The sequence below is a fragment of the Tachypleus tridentatus genome, unplaced genomic scaffold (assembly GCF_004210375.1).
Source record: "Tachypleus tridentatus isolate NWPU-2018 unplaced genomic scaffold, ASM421037v1 Hic_cluster_2, whole genome shotgun sequence".
Taxonomy (NCBI): Eukaryota; Metazoa; Arthropoda; class Merostomata; order Xiphosura; family Limulidae; genus Tachypleus; species Tachypleus tridentatus.
This window is the reverse complement of record NW_027467782.1, coordinates 32054242-32076550: the sequence shown is the minus strand read 5'-3', so window position 1 is coordinate 32076550 and position 22309 is coordinate 32054242. Positions and strand designations below refer to the sequence as shown.

Sequence of the window (22309 nt, the reverse complement as noted above, 5' to 3'; positions counted from 1 at the left end):
TCTTGTGTAATTATTCTTTGTAGGCAGGAAACCAAGCAAGTGGCTAGATTTGGGAGACATTTGGAAATATTTTCCACATTTATACTCTTATAAACTATATGACAGTGGAAAACAAGGTGTTCTACATAAAACAAATGGATCTCATTTACAATTCTAAACAATTGAAATGACACTTGTATAAAACATCTATTTACAATTGAAAGCAATAGTGTTAAAATCCTTACCTGATAAATAGTTATTAAAAAAGACTTGCCTTAAAAAAAAAGAAAAAAGATGCATACGTTCTGGTGCAGAAAAATACAAAGTAAAAAATGAAGCAGTGTTATCACAACTGGTGAGGGCAATATCTCATGTCAATGTTACAGACAAGTTAATAAAAACAGGTAAAAACTATGTTGCTTTTAATTGTAAATATATAATTCTACTTAATACTTTTTACACTGACAAGTATTTGTATTAATAAACAATTTACCATCCATTTGTTACTACTTATTGTATGTGACTTTTGTATATGTACTACTTGTGTGTTTCCCATAACTACTTCCATTCATGTGTATCAAAACTGTTGTTTTTGCCAACTTTAAAATGTACAGTTTAATTATGGCCTGAAGAGAATGAAAAAAAACAACTTCATATAATATTTTTATTTTTGGTAGTTTTGACAAGTTTAGAAATTGTGTTTCAGCCTTTATACAAGAGAAGCAGCATTAGTTAATTGAAAATGCATATTTTTGTTAGGAATATCAAGTTGCCACCTTGTAGTAAAAAATGCACAGTTGGGTAAAAGATAGTTTGATATTTTTATACACATATACTGATGATGAAACTATGTGTGTGGTTTGTAAAATGAGATTTTAAATTTTAATATTTGCAACATTTTACGATCAACTGTCTTCATCAACCACTCTGCCACGTGAGGGACATCATATAACAAACTAGATTTACTTGTCTAAAGTGCTGATGGATAAAATGATGTTAGTGGTGCACAAAGAAAATCTAACTAGGATTCCTTATTATACCAACAAATTTTAAATGGTTGAATTTCTTCCATCACATTTCTGTTTTATAAATCTTACCAATCACATATAGCTTACTATAATGCACATCCACACATGTGAAAAAAGTTATTTCTCTCACACAGTAATAAACCTCTAATAATGGATCCCATCCCCTTAAACTAAATTTTGATTAAAAGACAAAATACGAAGCCTGTAGTATATTAAACGATTTACAAGTAACAAACCATTTATACATAAAACACTAAGGCATTGCTATGTTCAAAATAAATTACAGAAAAAAATAAAACAACAGTTTTAAAAAGTCTCAAAACTATTTTTTTTTAAATTGCAATTTGAAGGTCATGCAATAACCTAATTGTATACATATACACATTTCATATAATTTTTGAGGAAATGATAATTACTTAATTTATATGATAACTTTACTAAAAATACTTTACCTTCCCTTCTCCTGTACGGATGATGACATCAATGGCATAAACCTCATGTAATTCAAACTCACACTTTTCATGCTCTTTTCTAGTTAAAGAAAAAGAAGTCAATTTAATAATAGAGTATTACAAATAGAAAGATTAATTTTCATATTATATAATACATCTTTTCATGCAGTTGTACAATTTATTATAAGTTGGGCACACAGTACTGCAAAAAATAGAGCTTGAACATATTCAGGCCAGAGCACTTTTGAGATGCAAAGTACACACACTTATATATCAAATTTCAAATTCTAAATACAAATAATAATTCTATTTCAATAACTAACCTCAAAAATACTTTAAAACTTATACCTTATAGCATGCATTTGGAGTAATTTTAAAGATGTCAAACAATTCTTAGGATTCTCCTTCACAAATAATACAACTTTAATTTTTTTTAGAATTTTTCTGCTCATCCTCAAGCAAAGACTTGTATTTTGTAATTCATTAAGAATAGAATTATCCATGTTTTGTTTTACACGTAATTTTCCCTCTATTTACTGTTTTTATTATCACTGTGATTTGAATTATTTAATTTTTGGAATGATTAAAAACACTGATAATCAAAAACACCAATTCTGATTACTCAATCCAATAATAATTTTGATTCATTAAATAGTCTACACCATAGTAATCAATGTAATTGATGTTATCAATTAAACTGCCAAACTCTAAACTGGCAAATAGTTAGCTATTTCATACATATAGGTTCAGTTTATAACACTCATTCTGTAATACTTTTATTTGCATTCTTCTTTCTGCTTATGTTGAAGGTAGAATAAGTACCTTTCTGAAACATTCATGTTCTTTTACCCTATCAATAATTTCATGATTTACAAAGAGTCTTGAGCTTAGTTTACACTGACAGCATAATTCCAACAATAATCTCATGACAACTGTTTGTTTGCAGGCAGAGGTACACAATTCAAAGTCTGTTACTAGTCAGTGATGCAAAACCAGTGTATGTCTCATTTTCTGTACACCATTTTTCGAAAAACTGAGACAAACACAATAATACAGTTTGTCATCAAATAAATAGGTTAGACTTTTTTAAGGTCCTTTTCATAAAAACCATTGAAATTCTAGAATTTTGAGTGTTTAAACATTTATTTATTTACATTTCATGACCTTCCATTTGTTTATCCCAAATAGCTATAAGTTTTTAATAGTGTACATCTCTTTATAATTAAATCTTATTATTCTAATGCCCTTTGAACCATTTATAACTACTATTTGTGCCATTATTAGTTATAAATCACTAAAAACATGCAGCTTACATTACATTGCCCATAAACCACTAAGAGCTGCTCACATGTGACTCATGAAAAATGATATTATCATTATTTATTTTATCTAATATTTTCATAACTAACCTAAAAAAATTCCTATTTTAGCATTTTGATTACTTTTATAATAACGAAGTATAAACCTGAAAAAAAAGAAACAAAGTACTAGTCCCCCATCTTCTTTTGTCTTGCTATCAGTTGTTAATGACACTTAACCATATTTTTAATACTAATGGCAGTAATGCATTAAATACTTTTTATTTCATTAAATAATAAACCAAAAACATAGAATAATAACATGCAAACCAGACAGTTTCCCTTAACTCTCAAAATATTACTTCTTTCTAACTACACAAAAAGAGCCATTACAAATTCAGCTAGTTGTTAAATTTCCAATGGGAAAGAAGCTTGTACTCTGAATGAAATTAATTCTTATCTGTCTAGAACACAACATTGCACCACATGTCATTTGAAAGATGAAAGCCTTGAGTTTCCACTGGTTATAGATAATATATAATCAAACATAAGAGAGAATGGACATAAGATACGACAGGAAGGTGTGGCAAAAAGAGTCTAATTTTCTATTCAATAGCTCTGTAACCAAACAAAATCGAAGGCTATAAAAATTATGGTTTTACTGAACAATGATGATTTTATAGTGATAGGTGATGTATAAAATAGAAGACACCTTGAAAAAATATCACCCTAGAGGATCTTCAGAAATTTTTAGAAAATATTTCCTTATAGAATCTAAAACTTGTATACTATTGAAATATGGTATAACACAAACAACAAATAGTTTAATAAAACTTTGTAAGAAACAATCTTTTTGCCATTTGCAGTAAAGGATACCCATGGTGATAGGGTTAAAGTGGCATCAAAACACATTATGAAATATTTTTCAAAAATCAATCTTTTATGGTTTATACCACATGCCCAAAAACTTGTACGTGTTTTGGGTATAAACACATACATTGTTTTGGTGACGATGGGGCAGTTATGTTACACAAGCCTTGTCACACATGGATAGATATGTACTAAACTAGATGAAGTTTTATAAAAAGCAGAGAAATCTGTATTCTTCTATGTATAATCATGATTATTTCTCACCTCTGTGCTTCAGTGGGAGTTTGAATTATAGATTTTCCTCCATCAACCTGAAACTGTTTCAACTGATGTGACAGCATGCTTTAAGCAAAGTAAAAATAGAATTAAAAGACAGTTTGTGTTTTATAAAAAGAGATTATTATCTAGAATTCATTATTCTATTTTGAGAATAGTTCATAATAATGATACACACAATTATGAAAGTGATTTGATACAATAGCCAACTAGAAACATTTCAGCTAATAACACACATTTGTTTTATTTTTTGGTAAAGCCACTATCTTATACTCTTCGCTCAAAAATGCATAAAGCATTTAAATAGATGAACATGTTCAAACTGGGACTTAATGGAATTAAAAGTAAAGTGTTATGTGTCATCAGTTTTCTGGAAGTACTAAATTCTTGTTTCTCTGTGTCAAACTTTACAGCCCTACTATTAGAAATATTAATTCCAATTTTTCTCACTTTCTTTTAGCATTAAACACTGTTAACATTAAAACTATACTTACTAAACTCAATTCACATTCCAATGTATAAAAAGCAAAATTTGAAAAAGATATTTTGTAGCCTTCACATCAGTGAAATAAGGGTGATGCAAATGTGTTTTCTCTTGTATTTATTCATTTATAAGACATTTCTCACTTAACACCTGCCCAGGATCTTTTAGTACTAAACAGGGATGGAAAATGTGGGGTTACTCTGAAAACCACTGATATGATAAACAAACAAACAATACATAGAGAGCAAAGTTGCTTAATTAAATTTTGAATGCAACTCCGTAAAACCTTAAAACATAAACAGAAAAACAAAAGTATCCGTGAGCTTAGAATTAACTTAAACTGTATTCTTTTCCAAATAAACATTAAAAAGCTTATTCTCAGAAACAATATTCATAGATTGTTTAAAATTATGCAAATATTCTCAGAACAGCTGTACTATGTAAAATGATAAAAGCCACACATAAAAAATACTCACCTCATCCTCTGGCTTTACCATTCGTAGAGCAATTTCTGCAGCAAAGTGTGCAGCACATACAACATCAGCCTTTCTTCCTGTCACCTTATTTTCCTGTATAAATTGGTGTAAAAAACATGTACTATGTATCATAAAAGGATTTTCTTTGATTGTATATTAGAATATCAAATTAATCTGTATTACCTCAGTCGATGCTAGATGAAAAGAACTTTTAACAAATTACTTCTCTATTGATAAATAACATGGTGCATGTTGTATATCAATTACAAAACACTTACAGCTTTTTTTAATTTGTTAGCAAAACAGTGGACACAAAGCTATCTTTAAACTTAAAATAACCAGTACTCTTTTATCCTTAAAATATTATTAAAAAGAAGTTTATTTGAATATTCTCTTTATACTTTGAGGTAATTAACTGCATTTTTAAACATATCTTTGTGATCAAATTCTCCTGTACCATTTGTATGTATGTTTATAATAATTCAAGTTTATGTGCATCACACAAAATTGCTGACATACATCCAATCAACAATGATTCAAGTCGTTGTAAAAACAAGTTTTATTTCATGGAATAAAGTCACAACTAACAAGTATTAACAAACAAAAATATTACTTTGTCCTGGAGGGTGCATTTTAGACAAATTAAATAGCTACATAGCAAATGGCAAAACAGAGTGCTACTACATTGTGGAAGTTTGTACACTTGGTGGAAGTGTATGAATCTGGCAGTAAGTACTCAATATTCTCCACATGTAGTATGAGAAATGTCTTGATTCTAGGACATTTTATCCATAAGAATGTATGTGGTTATAAATGTTACAGAAGAAATGCTCTTTACACAAGAAAACAATATGTATCGTAAAAAGTATTTTGATGCCTCAAAAACATTTCCTGAAGAACTATATTCACAACAACCCTTCATTAATCATGACTCTTTGTTTCTTTGTTTTTTGTTTTTGAATTTCGTGCAAGGATTCAAACCTGCGACCCTTAGATTATGAGTTGAATGCCTTAAACCACCTGGCCATGCCGGGCCTATTAATCATGACTACTTCTTTACATGTCGAGTACATTCACATTACTCAAACCTAATGCACGCTGTATTAACATACCTACAAGCACCAGAATTACAAGTATTCATCCCACACAACTTTTATATCTACAAATGGTGAGTGTTGGATCATGAATGTCTTGTATTCCTCTACTCTATTATAATACTTTTACACATTATTTAACAAGCACATATTTACACTATTTGACACAGTGGTGGGAAAATGTCGAAATAGATACAGTATGAATATATGTAGGATAAGATCGATGGAATATAAACATCATACAACAGTTTTGCTAATTTTAACTCACATAGAAAAGAGCATAACAGCATTTTTTCATGTTAAATTACATCATTTTGAAGCTACTTCTCAGACACCAAATTAAAAAATAATGTCACAAGTGGAAGAAAAAGAAAGGTAGAAACTATAATGTTGAAAGGGTAAATTGTACCTTTGTACAAGAGTTGTTTGTGGAATAGTAACTCACAAAGAGATATGGATACACAATTTGTCAGGTTTGACCTTTACGTGCAAGTCTTAAATAAAAAACAACCTTTTGGTTGTATTATAAGTATTTTAAAAATATATCACACAAACTGATGCCAGTTTTGTAAACACAACCTTAAATCTGTTATGCAATAAGAAAAAGAAAAAATTGTTTAATTGAATATCTTAAATTCAGTTTGTTTTTTCATTAATGTCTGATTTGTATGAACTCAAAGTTATTACTTCTGCACCTGAGAAATGAAAAAAAAACATAGGAAAATAATAATACAACTTCACATCATTTACTGTAAGCTCAAATATCAGAAAGCATTTTTACAATGACATGCAAAACATGATACATCACACTATAATGGAACTCTTGTTTATATGGTACTGGAAAAACTTTATGTGATGTGGAACCACTAACTTTGTGAAATTTTTATTCTATGTGCATGTAGATATGCAATGGGACTCATAATTTTCCCATTTCACATCCATTTCCAATCACAGAATTTTATTTTTCTTCCATACTCAGGGTCCAAATATGATGTCATGAATATGTCACATGTGGATTTAATGCATTGATGCCATCTATGTAAATATAACAGTATTGTCTGTTGTATGTCCATGTAAATACTTAGCAGGGTGTTGGTGGATCTTTGCCATAATTAGTATGAAGGTTCATTAGTTCCATGGGGAAATGCACACAAATTTTCAATATTGCAGTTTTTATAAGTTTTTTTGTGTGTATTTTTCTTACCACTACTTCATCCCCGTTGGTGAATCTTACAATTTGGCATGAAAGTTTGTTGGGTCCATGAGGAGGTACATGCAAATTTACAGTTTCACTGTTTTTATGACCATTTTGGGTCTTTCAGAAACTATAGATAAAGGAAACAACTTTTCATGTCCGAAGATAACCTTTCATTAATCCTTAGATGGTGGCCATCATCAATCGATTGATGCTTCTACCTATAACATTCTCACTGTTTAAGGGTTAATCATGAATTTACATAACTTCTGACCAGGGCATGGGTACCACAGCTAGTATTCTTAAACATAAGCAGTAGATGAAAACACAAAACAAAATAATGGTTATAATTTTTTCTTTTGCACACAAATAATGAAAAATTATTAGACTTGTTCATGATCTTATACTTTCAGAAAGAGATCTGAATGTGTATATATTTAAAATGTAAGTCATACAAAAAATGTTGCATTGTGAGAATGATGTTTTGTAATTGGTTAATTCAGAAATTTACCAGCAAGTAATTTAATGCAATGGTGTTTATCAAGCCTCAACAAATACTGGACACTGAGTTGCCATGGTGACCAAACATTTCATGTGGCACCACTATTTTCTCCCATTTTATTCGTGCATAGAGTTGTGCTTGTTTGTTTGTTTTGGAATTTCACACAAAGCTACTCGAGGGCTATCTGTGCTAGCCGTCCCTAATTTAGTAGTGTAAGACTAGAGGGAAGGCAGCTAGTCATCACCACCCACCGCCAACTCTTGGGCTACTCTTTTACCAACGAATAGTGGGATTGACCATCACATTATACACCCCACGACTGGGAGGGCGAGCATGTTTAGCGATCGCGGTGTGAACCCGCGACCTCGGATTACGAGTCGCACGCCTTACGCGCTTGGCCATAGAGTTGTGCGAAATAGAACTCACATCTTGGAAGTCCAGAACTATTTTCATGTTCTTTGAGTTCTAAAATGAGCTTTGTTTCGAGGAATTTGTTTGTTTTAGAATTAAACACAACTCTACATAATGAGCTGTCTGTGTTCTGCCCACCACAGGTATCAAAACCCAGGTTTTTAGCAGTGTGGGTCTGCAGACATACCACTGTGCAATGGGGGGGACTTCTAGGAATTTAACAGTGGAATCAGCACTTAATGGTTTTTTCAGGAATGAAATGCTGCAGTTACACAACACATTAGAAATTTTGCTCCACTGTTATTGTTGTTTTTTATTATTATTATTAGCTCAACCAATCAGTAGATATGTTTAGATTCTAATGATACCAAAGGTAGGTTGTTAAGGCAATACTATTAAATGATTGTTGATATCATGAGATCATTAACATTCACTTGTTGTCCTGAAAACAAGTAAATACACATTGCTGACTTAATTATCCCACTAGTCCATGGAAAACAAAAACAAAAAAAACATAGGATAATTGAAGCACTTTTATATTTCAGTAGTTAGCCCATTGTTTAATCTAAGTACAATTTTTCAATATTTTGTATTCTTACCTCAACAGCTAAAAATAAAAGAAGCAAAGTTATGTTTGAACCAGCTAATTTATGATTTGAACAAATGCCAGATTCAACATAAATAAACCCTAGATATTGTCCAACACCTAAAACTTTTGCAACCACAATTTCTGAGTGACAATTTCTCCAAAATATGTAACTTATTGTCTACAATTGTAATAGCACAATTATTTTAAAAAATATGGGAAAATAAACAATAACAGATAATCGAAGATTGTAGGTAACAGAGGTGCTGGTAACTGAGGCACTAATGTAGCCCCCATTTCCATGTACAAATAATAGTGAAGTAATGTTAGGCATATCAGGTTCCTCTATTTTGGGGCTGGTTCCTGCATCTGAAAATATTTACCACGTCTGATCTAAATGAACTTTTTTCACATTTCTTTCCTTACAGCTACCAACTACTAAGGTGTGGGCCACAACAGCAATAAAACCATCAATATGAGCTCCAAGGCCTCTGAAATGTACAAAACACACAACGTATGTAGTTGAAAACATAAAGTTAATCTTTTTGTTCATGAATAAATTAAATAAAAAATTAAAATACAATAAATATAACCTTACATGTTTTGTACAAATGGAGATTTATATGAATGAAGTGACATCCACCACAGATAGAAGTCACAGAGCTATGTTTAGTTTCTTTATTTAATTCATGGTAAATTCCCAACCACTCAATATCACTAGGATAGGTTTATGTCTACAAGAACATACCACAGCTCTTTCAAAAATAGACTTACACATGGTGAGATTGTCAACCATATAGATTCAAATAACATTTTAAAGAAAGAAGGCTTCATTGTTTTCCAATGGATGTGAAAAAACTCACAACACTAAGTATTTAACACTGCAATGTAATCCAAAAATTACATTACAATCTACAAAAATACCCTAATCTTCAAAATCAAGGCCATAATTACAAAGAACGACCCCACACCTGAAATGTCACTACAACAAAAAAATGGACCTACTTCTTGGTGCAATTAACAAGAATACAAACAAGTACTAAAACTGACAAAGGTTTTTAAGCCAAAAGCTTCCAGTTACATCTCAAAACCAGAGACTGTTTCCCATAAGAAATATGACCACAGAAACTGAAACCACAATACTCTCATTCAAACGTAACTGTAAAGTTTCTAACATATCCCAATGGACTTCTGAGCCTCTGGTCTGCTTAAGTGTAGACCAGGAAGTTGCATCTATGCACAACAGAGTCATCACTAAGACTGTAATAATGTGCAGTTTACAATTAATCTTTCTTTCTTCTTCAAACTTATCATAACAGAAATTTCAGAAAATAATGGATAATCATATTAAACAGATTACGTGTGATAAATAATAGATTATTTTACAAAATACATGGTGTGAAAATTAATTTGAATTAAACTACAAAAAACTAAATATGGGTCTTATAACTAGGAGAAAAATAATTTTTGAAATTGTGTATTTTTTATTCAAAAACCAGCAAACTCACTGAACATGGATAACATTGAAAATTCAGTCCTAAATTAATTTTACTTGATTGCAAAAAGTTGTCTTTGTATACAAAACTTATTTTTTGGAGTTTTATTATACAATACTGCTGAGGTGTAGTTCTCATACACTCATAAACTTTAAGTATAAACAATTTGTGTTTGTTTATACAAGTTAAAAGGCTATTACACTAAGTTAAGATCTTACTTTAATTTTTACATGTAAATAAACCTTAAGTAAAGTACAAGGTTAGTGACCAAGGCAAAGTGTAATAGGGGGTTTATTTTGTATAAGCTGCAATGGTAGCCACAAAAACATGTTTGGATCTAACATAGAAAACACACTGACAAACTAGGATATGAAAAGGCACTGAAAGGTCTAGAAAAACCATTAAATATATCCACAGTAGATATCCACTGCTGCAAAACCAATGTGGAGAAGACAGATTCAAATGCTTTACAAACTAGAAAATGACTCCAAAACTGAAAAGTCAATAGCGTTGCTATTTGGAACATTACCAGACTTATCAACAAACAAATTACAAATGAATTTCATTTCCAAGTCTCAAAGGGAAAATGCTTTCCATTTCAAAATCACTGAAAAAATAATTAAACTTACCATCAAACTAAATTAGTGAAATACAGATGGGCTTCATCAGATACAGAATTTGTAGTGATACAATTTGCATGCTTTGAGAAATAAAAACACTAAAACAACCAGAACTGAACAACAGATTTTATCAACAAAGCAAAGGCATTCAAAAGAGTTAAAATAAACTAAGTGTGAGATGTTCTCTTTAAATCAAGTTGTTTTCACTCACTTGATCTACATAGTGAGATCTTTTACATAGGTTAACAAAGAAAAAAATACGAGCCCCTATCCTAAGTTGATTGGGTACAAAGAGTTGTAATCATCAGGATGACAGACAAAAGCAAACCATCCAGGAGAGAGAGTAGTGAGAGGAGGCAAAGAAAAAAGAAATGTAAAACATAAAAAACAAGGTGCAGTCAAGTAATGTGTAAGAATATGCAGGAATAGACACGACGGGTGAGCTAAGAAGTGAAAATAAATTGATAAACACTTTCTGCTTGAGTCACCAAGGTGAGAGCAATGCCTTAGATACCTCATGGCAAATGAGAGAGAAGAAAGATGCAAGTCACGTACGAAGGATTTAAGGAGATGAACAAGAAGAAAAAGGGTGTCATATCTGAATAGATGCCAACTACACAGAAACTGTATGAAGAGAGAGAAAGCCAAAGATGAGATCCTGATCTGAGTAGGGACAAGGAATAACCACAGACACCCCAGAAAAACTATCCAGAACCTGGTGGAGGGGTCAAATAGGAAATAAGAAGAAAACAATTGTGAAGAGATGAGAGTGAAGAGAAGGTAAAGACAAGAGAATAAAGCTCCAGTAATGAATATGAGATATAAAAACAATCAAAGAATGCAAAAGGAAAATGACCAATGTGTTTAATATTTAATGTATGATAAGAAAATTTGAATTATATTCTACAGCTTGATACCAACAGCTTAAGGATATATGTTCATAAAATAGTAGTTGAATAAAATTTTGAATGTAAGTCAACAAATGCAATAACAGGTTCTTTAACCCATGACCTAAGGTTAATTAGCTTTAAACTTGTAACAGTATACATCTTTTTATATTTGATGTTTGCTGTTTTATTACCCTTTAAAATGACTTGTTTGGCATAATGTTTGGAAATCACTATAAAACGTACAGTTTGTGTTACTCTATAGAATTACATAACACAAAAGCTACTCAGAAGCATACCTCATGAAAATATCTTATTTTTCTTTATTTTACCTAATCTTGACTAACCTAAAAATTTGTAATTTTTTGCATTTTAGTTACTTTTATTATAATAACCAAAAAATACACAGGAAGGACAAAAACATCAAGTACTTAACTCAGTCTTTTCTGTTGTTGTTGTTTTTGACTGTAGATGGCGCAAACAAGCGTAGGGGTTTAGTTTAGAGAGAGAAAATCTTTACTGCGGTGTTTTTATATTACTGGAATTACTGCCCTAAATAATGTTTCGTTTAATTAAATAATCACATACAAAATGCTGACAATGTCCCATAATTACCCCAACTTTTCCAGTTTCATCACTATGTGACAAGAGCTTGTTGATTTGTTTCCTGGGGAAATAAAGTTTTCACTCAAAAGGAAATATATAAATTTCTCTACAGAAAAAAAAAGTAAAATACTGTCATCTGATAGATTAAAACCTTGGCTTTCTGTTGAGGATAAATAATATAATTTTAGCACTAGCCCCATGCATATTTTTCTGTACATGTCACAACATTCTTTAATAAACATTAAAAATCTAGTTAGATAAAAGCAATAGTGTTATACATACAGTTTTACAACATCTCCATCTTTCAATATGACATCAGGATCACTTCTCAGAGGTGAGAAATGGCAGATGCAGTTGTTCACAGAAACACATGTTGGAAAAGCAATACCTGGAAGAAAGGATACTGCTATACAATTTATGGAATTAAACTAAGATAGTACAAGCTACCCAAGAAAACTTAAAATTCAGTTTATAGTTGGAATGTATTAAGCTTGGGCTATTAGACATGTATAACTTAAATACGTTATTTTTTATACTTTGTGACATTTAAACAGCTTTATTATCAACGTATGTTAATAAACTTGGCATCAAAACAGTTTATAATTTAAAGTTTATGTTCTTAATTTCAGGAGGATATACTGAAATTGATTCTCAATATTCACTTTTGTGTCACATGACAAATTTCCTCTTTGAAGTTTCATTTTTAAATTTTCTCTTACATTACAACTTACAAGAATATCCAACCAATTAAAAAACACAAAGTACAGATACTTACAAACCAGAATATTGAAGTTAATATTTCCTTTGACTAAAAATGTATTTCCATTAACACTTACCACCATTGACAACATAATTATTCTCAGACATTGGCTTTTCTTATGTTAGAATTGGTCTCGTATGGCTCCAACCATTTATCCCCACTTAAAAGCTCTGAACAATATCCAATTTACAGATTACCCCTTCCTTGATCAATGTATCCTCCATTTTGGTACTGCATTTTAGTACCTCACTTAGATAATATAATCACTTTTTTCAAGACTTGCACCAGCTCTTAGTGGGGAGGTAGGGCAGGAGATTGTGCAGCTAGAATCCCACACCAAGAAAGTGGAGGGGCTTTTGAGAGCATAATCCATACAGAAAATAAAATAAAAGTAGCACACGAGCAGGGGAAACCACACTACATCCAGAACAGGTATGCTATGCCCTTCACCTGCAGCCTAGTTCCTGTATCAAGGGTGGAATACTACATGAGTAATCATCATTATAGGCCAACCCTTACCAGATAACAAAAGTTCTACAACTTGGGGATGGAATTAAGTGGTCTTGATTCCTGTACCCAATGTTGGTGATTAGGGCAATTGAACTTTTGATTGGATCGTACCTGTACCCCTATAGTGATGTGTTTCATGCCACCAGAATCAAATGAGAAAGTATGCAACACTGAAGTAAGCAAACTTTCTCCTCTACCTGAAAAAAGTCCAAAAAGCAACATTCCAGGCTTAGAACAATGAGATCACACATGCTGTACTCAACCAAAACAACAGAACTTATCCAGTCTGGAATTATGAACATTCATCCTCACTCCTCATCCAAGTGAGCAAGATGTATTCCATTTACCCCTGGAACTAAGGAGAGGACATGGAACTTGTGCTCAACTAAAGACTTGGGATAAGACCATTTCATTTTCAGAATTACAAGAAGATAATGGACTTTCTTCCACGAATAACATACAAAAGCACCAATGATTAAAGAGAAGGGCCATGCAGATCTCAATTTGTTTGCCTGGTGTCAAATCTGAACAAGAATTATGAGTAGGCTTCCTGACATCCAGGGATCCAAGTCTCCAACTTTCCCCTCTTCTTAAAAACTGGAGGAGCATACTAACACTCTGGAGGAAAAACTTTTGTCCACAACCAAAGTGACTGAAAATTTGGTTTGGTTAGGACTCCCTAACTACACTACTAGAATCTGTGGGTTACAGCAATTCAGGGAGACCTGAAGAACAGTGTTCTGAAAACAGTGCAATAAGTGAAACAAGTTCCCTAAATTTTTAAAAAGCAAACTAACCACATTTTATTCAACCTAAATATCAGTGGGAACAGACAGGATCCCCTTTAGCTTTACTCATGATTGTCCATGAGTGGCAATCTATACCACAATAATACCATTTTGAAGGTGTCTAGATGGTCTTGTGGAACATCTCATTTCTAGAAGTCATGTTGCAACCAGCAGTAAGAATAAGAAAACTGGTGCTAGTATGAAACTGGAATGAGAGAAGCACACCTGTCTGAGCAACATTCACCACAAAGTTGGATCCAGTAAAAGCAAGATATAATGGACCTTGGGAAATAGACAAAATAATATAAAATAACTTCCTACTCCTTGTAATCTAGCAGATGTTGTTAAAAATGGCCAAAAGGTAGGGAAATAATTCCAGAAATAGCTTCCCAAGCATATAAAGAACATAAGAGAAAAGCAGTTGGATTAGTCTGACAACCAAAATACAAGCCCATAAAATGTCTCCCACTGGTTAAATGATAGACAGCAAATGGCAAATGTGTTGAATCTGATGAGATTTAACTCGGCAGATACCTCACCTGTAGAGACCAAAATATGCAAATGGATATTTGGTAATCCACCTATCAGAAAATGAGAAAAATCAAGGGAAGCTGAAGGATCCCAATTAATATACAGTCAAGACAATCACCACTAGAGAAGATAAAGTGGTTCACATAACACTTCCAGGCCTGATAAATCAAAACAAATTATCAGTTTACAATCGATTGCTGAGGAGAAACAGATGGCAAGAGAAGTAAAGAGATGAATGTATCTCCTTCATTGACTGCAAGAAACTTAGAAAGGACCTATAAGTATATGGCAGGACTTAAGGGGAGAGAAAAAGTCCTACAAACATGCTAACCACTCCACTTATGACATCAACATATCAGCAGCCAAGAAGGATACTTTTCCAGGAGATGGAAAATCAAGGCAAGGAAACACATGTAAAAAGACTATCTATCCCATAAAACAATATACATCCCAGCCTTAACCAGAAACTTAAGGAGGAGAAACTAATTAATCTCCTCCACACCTCTAATAACAAAGTAAAAGTACACTCTAAGGGAACAAAAAAAAACAACCCAAAATCTCACAAATCCAAATGGCTAACTGAAGAAAAATATAGGATCCAAATTAGACTTCCAAGAATCTTAGAAAAGAGAATCCAAATACTCCCTAGTATCAACAAGAAAGGCAACTTCAGAAGCCTAGGAAAAAAAGACCCCAGAACAAATGAATGCCTCCATCTCTCAACAGATAAAAATATGGACAGCCCCAACAAAATGTAATCCTTCCTTGACTTAGAGAGATACTAGATAACAAAGGAGTAGGGAAGCTTAAATTAACCATCTTGCTGTCAAGAGTATCATGGAAATTAACACCTGCAAATATCATGTCTACTTTGATGATTTTTTTAAAATTATAATTACAGTGAAAAAGCATGAAATAGCACATAAATCATAATCTATAATGGGATGATGCATAACTCTTTGACAGAAAAAACTGTGTACAATTCTTGGTTGAAAAAAAGTGATTACATTATCTAAGTGAGGTGCTTATATACAATACCAGAATGGAGGGTGCACTGGAGAGGGTGGAGTAACTTACAAATTAGATGTTGTGAAGAGCATTTATGCAAAGTACATAAGAATTAAAAATGAAACACCAATGATTAGATAAGCAAAACCAATGTAAGTGAAAAGTTATATTGTCAATGGCTGGTAAGTATGTTTCGGAATTTGAGGCTCCTATATTCTTCATTTGCTGAGATAAAAATACATTTTTCAAAGCTATCAGGGATATTTTTCTCATCTTATCACTTTTTTAATTTAATTTATCTGAACTAGATATTCTGATTTGTGGACATGTTTGTAAAAATACAGAAAAAATTTTCTTATCTATCTTTCTAAGACTCAAAGTCACTAACTGTTCCTTGTTTCACAGACAAACTGGGAAGGTTAAGCCTGAGAATCAAAGTATCTTAGAAAAGAAGTGATGTGGACAAAATGAGAAGACTGTGAACATGGTGAGAAAATATCACAATGACTCATCTGAATACGTAAAAAACCCAACTGATGCTAAAGGGAAAAACTTGAAAATCATATATACCTTATCCTGGTAAACATATCTATGAAAATGGCAGGAGAATGAGGCAACTGGAATTGTCCAGGGAAAAAAAAACCAACTGAGTGGAAGAAATATCTCCATCTTGAACTAAGGAACCACAAGACAGTAGTTGCAAAAAAGGTTGATAACTGACGATGGGTCACTAGTATTCAATCTCTTCAAGGGAAACAAAAAAAATGAGAATAAAACCCTGGAGAGGAGCACAGCATCCTTACTTTTGTAGTTTATTTTGTTTCGAAGTTAAGCACATAGCTTAATGACTCTCCTGTTCAAAAGATCTGATACCACAACTTTGAAACACAGAAGACACTTAAGCTTGGAAAATAGAGGAAAAATAGAGATGAGAAACAAAATGATTTGGGTAAGTAATTGAATAACAGTAACTGTTTGGCTTCAAATGGAGTCATCCAGGGGTTTGCAAATCAAAACAGAAATTCACTCCCCAAAAGGCCTGAGCTGAGTAGGCACAAAGTAGTAAGCTGTCTATGGAATGTGTGACAGCTAACTTGAAGAGAGGGAAGGCAATGAAAAGAAGCAAAGAGATAACAAAACAAGGAGGAAAAAAAGGACTGGTGATGGATAGCCTCAGCTCAAGTCTCCAGATGATTGACTAAACCTTGGCCAAGTAATTGAAAAGTACCAACTGTAAATCCCTAGAAAACGTTTCAAGATCAAAGTTTAAGGCTTCATAGAAGAGAAAAAGAGAAGATGAGCAAGGAAAAAGATGGGCAGGTAAAAAGGTGAGAATGGAAAAATTGAGCATTAGAGAAAATTACTGGAGACAGGGGATCAGCTCCACAAGTGAGTAAAAGTAATTCTATGGCATACACAAATGGAACAGAAGAACAGCCAAGAGTTATAGCAAAGGAATCCTGGACTCAAGAAGCACAAGTTGTCTGTGTGGGTGTGCACGCACACAAAATACTGTTTCAGAAAATGGTCAGTATGGATACACATATTTGAAAAATGAGGAAAAGCCACATAACCTTTGGCACAAGAGCAGGTTACTAAGAAACAAGAAGAATAAAAGGCATAGGTGAAAGTGAAAGTAAACAAACCTGAGAAATAAGATCTAGAAAGTGACATGGAAGAGTAAAAGTATCCTCAACACGTAAAGAGGAGCTTATTGCAAATCTAGGAGGTATAAAGGACTATCACAATTACTATCCCCGTGATTGGGTTCAGAAATGGTGGAAGGCAATTTCAACACAAGAAGAAAGAGATGAAGCAGGAAAAGAACTAACAAATCCATGATGCACTGAACAATGGTAGTAACATCCTTCACAATCAATGAGCCTCCAGTGGCCACAAACAAAGTGGAAGCAGTGTTGGCAACATCACAAGAATCTTAGGAGGAAGTAACAGTCACATTCACTAAACAATTTACTTGTTAAAGAATTGCTCCAAATCAAGTTTTATAATTCAGTAATCAAAAGACAGTGTAGTTTGAAATTGAACTTGAAACCATATGAAGTGAAATGAATGAAAATTAATACTGGAATAAAGGCTGTGCAAATCTTGCTTATTTGAAAAAAAAACTGAACAATGATAAACATGTCCATTCATTACAGTAGCAAGTTAAAGGATAAAATTATTCCTGAGCTAAACTGCTTTATGGGATAGACTGCATACAAGGTATGTGTCACCCTCCTGCTGGTGGAGAGCTATTGTTGCACAATGATTATATCACAGATTAGTGTAGTTCATGTTAAGATGTTTCTTTGAAAAATAGCTACAATGTGATGAGAGATAAATGGATTGTTTCAAGGTATTGAATACTTTTTCTGTACACAAAAAAAAGACTTTCTTTTGTTACAAGTTTCTCTAAAAAGTAAAACAGATTCTACTGTTCTAGATAGTTCTAATTTAACAGTATAAGTTTGTAAATCTACAGATTTTAATAAGCATTTTCATGCCCCTTATAAACATAAGTAGATAATTTCTGAAAAATGCTCAAGTATGATTATTATTTGTGAAAATATTATGCTAATATGTCTGTATAATGGCTTCCTGAGCTCAAAAATGCTTTTTTAAAATCTTTAGTTCTTGCAGACACCAGTTTGCTGGTTTTACTCAAAAGTCAATAAATAACCTGGTAGCAGAAATGTTATGAATTTTTAAGACCTCAATCAAATTACTAAAACTGATATTAAAAAGAAGAACAATAAACATTATTTTAAACAATATTTTGGTCTTATCTGTGAAGCATAATTTAAAAATAAAACAAAGATTTTTAGACAGATAAAAATAGAAGCACTGAAATTACCTTTTTTTAATTCCTTTTCTTTTTTAAAGACTTTTCCAGTTTCTTCTAATAGCAGACTGTCACCAAGTTCACATATGCTTAGTACATTTTCTCCATCTTTACACTTTTCTATCAGTCTCTTTAAAACACCTTTATACATACAAGAGAAAAATTTTCATTTTCAACACATTCTATTATAAAAATACCAAGATTTCATGCTATTAATAAACTGTTCCTTTAAGTAGCAACAGAAAACAGGTTGGTATGGGTATTAACACTCTTACTGATAAGGAGAAAACAATGTTTCAACAAAGGTTAACCTGAAGATGCTAGGAAAGTCAAAACGTTGTTCTCTCCTTATCAATAAGTGTTAATACCCATACCAGCTGTTCTGAGATGCATTTTTTTATTTCAAGTGGGTTTCTCGTCACCATGAGGAAACTAGTTTTATGGTAGTTGCTTTTCTGTCTGGAATTCAAAGAAGCTGATTCACCATTCTTTAAACAAGTGTATATGGCCTGGCACAAAGTAACTATAAATGATGTTTGGACAATATGTATTGGTTCTTCCATAACGTTATTAATAAAAGAAGTAATCTTCTATGGTGATGCATAAACTGACTTAAATTACTTCAACAAAGAAATCTTCACTTACTGCTAGCTGTAATCTATTTATGTGCAAGGATTCTTTTTATTATAACCAAATATAATATTTGGTTTGCATATTTTGTGTATTATATGCACGAAAGATTGGAAATGTAGTTAACAATTGTTATTTTGCAACATTACAACTTCTATGTTGAAAGTGATCTACAAATCAAGTCAAGGCTGAACATTATATAAACACATACATGTTATTACCCTAATTTGGATGTGTTGTGACAAATATAAAATTAATAAAAAGAATTACACTTCTCAAACAATCCAGTTAACACTGTGAAAGTTGGTGTTCATCAATTTGATAATACTAATAACATCTCAACCAGTGTCTGTCATATCCTGCTGGCCTTTCATGAAAGGCCGTACTGACATTAGATCAGTAAAGACAAAAGTATAATAATTTGTTAACCGAGCTAAATGATCACACATTATTCTTTACTTTCACTTTAAAGTTTTTATGAATAGTTACCAATGTAGTAGTCTCCCATTGATGCTGTGTTTGCTTAACCAACTTTAGAATCAAGAAAGACTAATTTGTTGTTTCACCAATTCTTCTGAATAAAGAGCAAGTCAATAATGCAAGGAAATAACAATATATGATGATAAGTTAACAAACCAATAGCAGTCTTAAGAAATCCTTACACTGAACCTGATGTGTTATGATATGAATAAATTACATGAAATTACACTTAACAAACTCAGCCTACTTTCCACAGAGTTGTTGTTAAGTGGTTTACTAATATAAATAGAATCTAAGCCATTACTACATCTTTCATATTCCACCCAGCCTCAAGATTACTAATATTAGGTAAAAGGCCTAGTCAACACAGTATAAAGCACATACAATATGATTGACAAATTATATACTCTTCTTAATTTTAATTCAGAAGTTTTATTAATAAATTCAAGTTAATCAAAAATTTCATTTCTGTTTCAGTAATTCTAATATAGAATATTTCAAAAACTTAAAAAGAGGGAACGTAAGCAAAAATATAAATGTTTAATGTCATCATTACACTAGTATAATGTAAACTGGTTTGGTTTGCCACCTATCAAAATATTCAATAGGTAGACATGAGGTTTAAATTATCTCAAAATTAGGTGTGACTGAAGTATATGATAAATAACTTGGTTAAAGGTTTTAGCTAAAATGACTTTTAACATCACTCTTATGTAATAATTTAAATGCTGGTATAGGAAAACAGTTACCCTTCAAAGACTAAATACACTGTAACTGGACTAACACAATTGGGATTCATAATTTCTGAAATTTTAGAATCAAAATAAATTTCATGCAGATACTTATTTGCTTGTTGAGTTTACTCTCATGTTGTCAACAATCGTGACTTTAGGTTTTGAGTGCTCTAACACAACATACAGCATGGATCAACACCCCCAGAATTCTCCACCCTCACGACTTCTTGAGTGTGCATCAGAAGAATGTACACAAGCTCCAATTCTTCACAACAATCCAGATTTCTTAGTTACAGTTATGATAGGAACCACAAAACTCATGGATGTGTAGAGGTAAAAAGATATAGGTACGTTTTTAAATTCATTTTATTTCTTAAAATAGACAGTTCGAATCAGTTGAGGCTTTCCTCTGAAATGTTAAATGTCAGAATACTTGCACTAACATATCTGATTTGAACTTTACAGGTTGGGCTCTTTAGCAGAAAGGTAAATCAAAATCACATAAAATGAAAGATATATCAAGCAAAGTTTGAGTAGAATACAGAAGCAGAATAAAAGCTGGTTCTGTTTGATGAAGTTTTGTCTAGAACAACTGTTGACATTCAAGTAACATATCTTGACTAGACGAATACATTCAAACATGAAATTACCTAGTAAAGACTTCCATGTACACAACAGGCATGGTTCCAAGTGGTAATTATACAGGTAACAGAGAATGATTCACCTGCTAAAGACTCCATTTGGCTTAATGAATCACAACTAGAACAAATAAAATTTCAAACCTGAAGACACATCAATGTGATATAATTAAAATCTGATTAAGTTTTCAGATTCTTCAATATATTAGCTTGCAGAATATTTAAAGGATCCTGCAATTGTAAAATAGTAATACATGACATAAATTTCACATTAAAGGTGTTCAGGAACAGCATGGTAAACAGATGGGACTTGATGTACACTTTTCTAATTTAGCAGGAACAAGACTGAGAAGCATAATTCATCATAAAGTTTAAGTAGCCTTTTGCAAAATTCCCTGATAGATTCAGTGCAAGTTTACATTTTCTTATTCTAAACAAGTATTTAAGACAATACTTACCTCCTTTCACACTTTAGCTTTATCCTAACAAAACTTTCTCTTCTTTTCCCATCTATGAATTGATATGAATTATATCTCACTTGCTCCAGTGTTTACACCACACTGTATTGCTGCAAGTGATTTATAAACTTGTACATCTCTCTCCACGTACGCCAGTAGTGCAGAAAAACGTTCGAATCTCTGTCGGTGTTTGGGTAAGAAAAGTTCATACCGTGGAGGGTCAGGTTCTCTGTGATCTTATGTTCTTGTACTTATGTTCTTGTCGGATTGGTATTTATAATTACAGAACTGAATATTATTTTGATACTTTTCAGGGCAATTTCCATGTATTGTGGCTCATATATAGTGATTATTTTATTCTGTCAGCAGAATGTCAAGTTTGTTGGCGGCATTTTTTAAAATTGTTTAATATATATATATATGTATATTTTTATTATTTTATATATATATTTATTTTATTTTATATATATATTTATATATGTATATTTTTATTGTTTTATATATATATTTATTTATTTTTATATTTAAAATATAAATTAACTGGGGAGAGATATTTAGGACTAGCTTCATCATGTATGATGTACCTGTCCAGTTCGCATAGTATTTCGTTTATCATCCAATTCTTATTAAAGTACATTATTGTACTATGTAGGAGTCTATCTGGTATGGT

At 32.0% G+C, this 22309-nt stretch overlaps 1 pseudogene across 1 annotated transcript in view; it reads right to left on the bottom strand.

Moving 5' to 3' along the window:
- Positions 1–21283, bottom strand: part of LOC143242265 (proliferation-associated protein 2G4-like) — a 120994-nt pseudogene extending 99711 nt beyond the window's left edge. Inside the window, exons 1-8 of the transcript XR_013022572.1 lie at positions 21268–21283; positions 20728–20808; positions 18712–18840; positions 12543–12648; positions 9064–9142; positions 4864–4947; positions 3892–4046; positions 1460–1538 (exon numbers count right to left, since the gene is read on the bottom strand). The product of XR_013022572.1 is annotated as a proliferation-associated protein 2G4-like (transcript). The remainder of the gene's footprint in view (positions 1–1459; positions 1539–3891; positions 4047–4863; positions 4948–9063; positions 9143–12542; positions 12649–18711; positions 18841–20727; positions 20809–21267) is intronic.
- Between the last annotated feature and the right edge of the window lie 1026 nt (positions 21284–22309).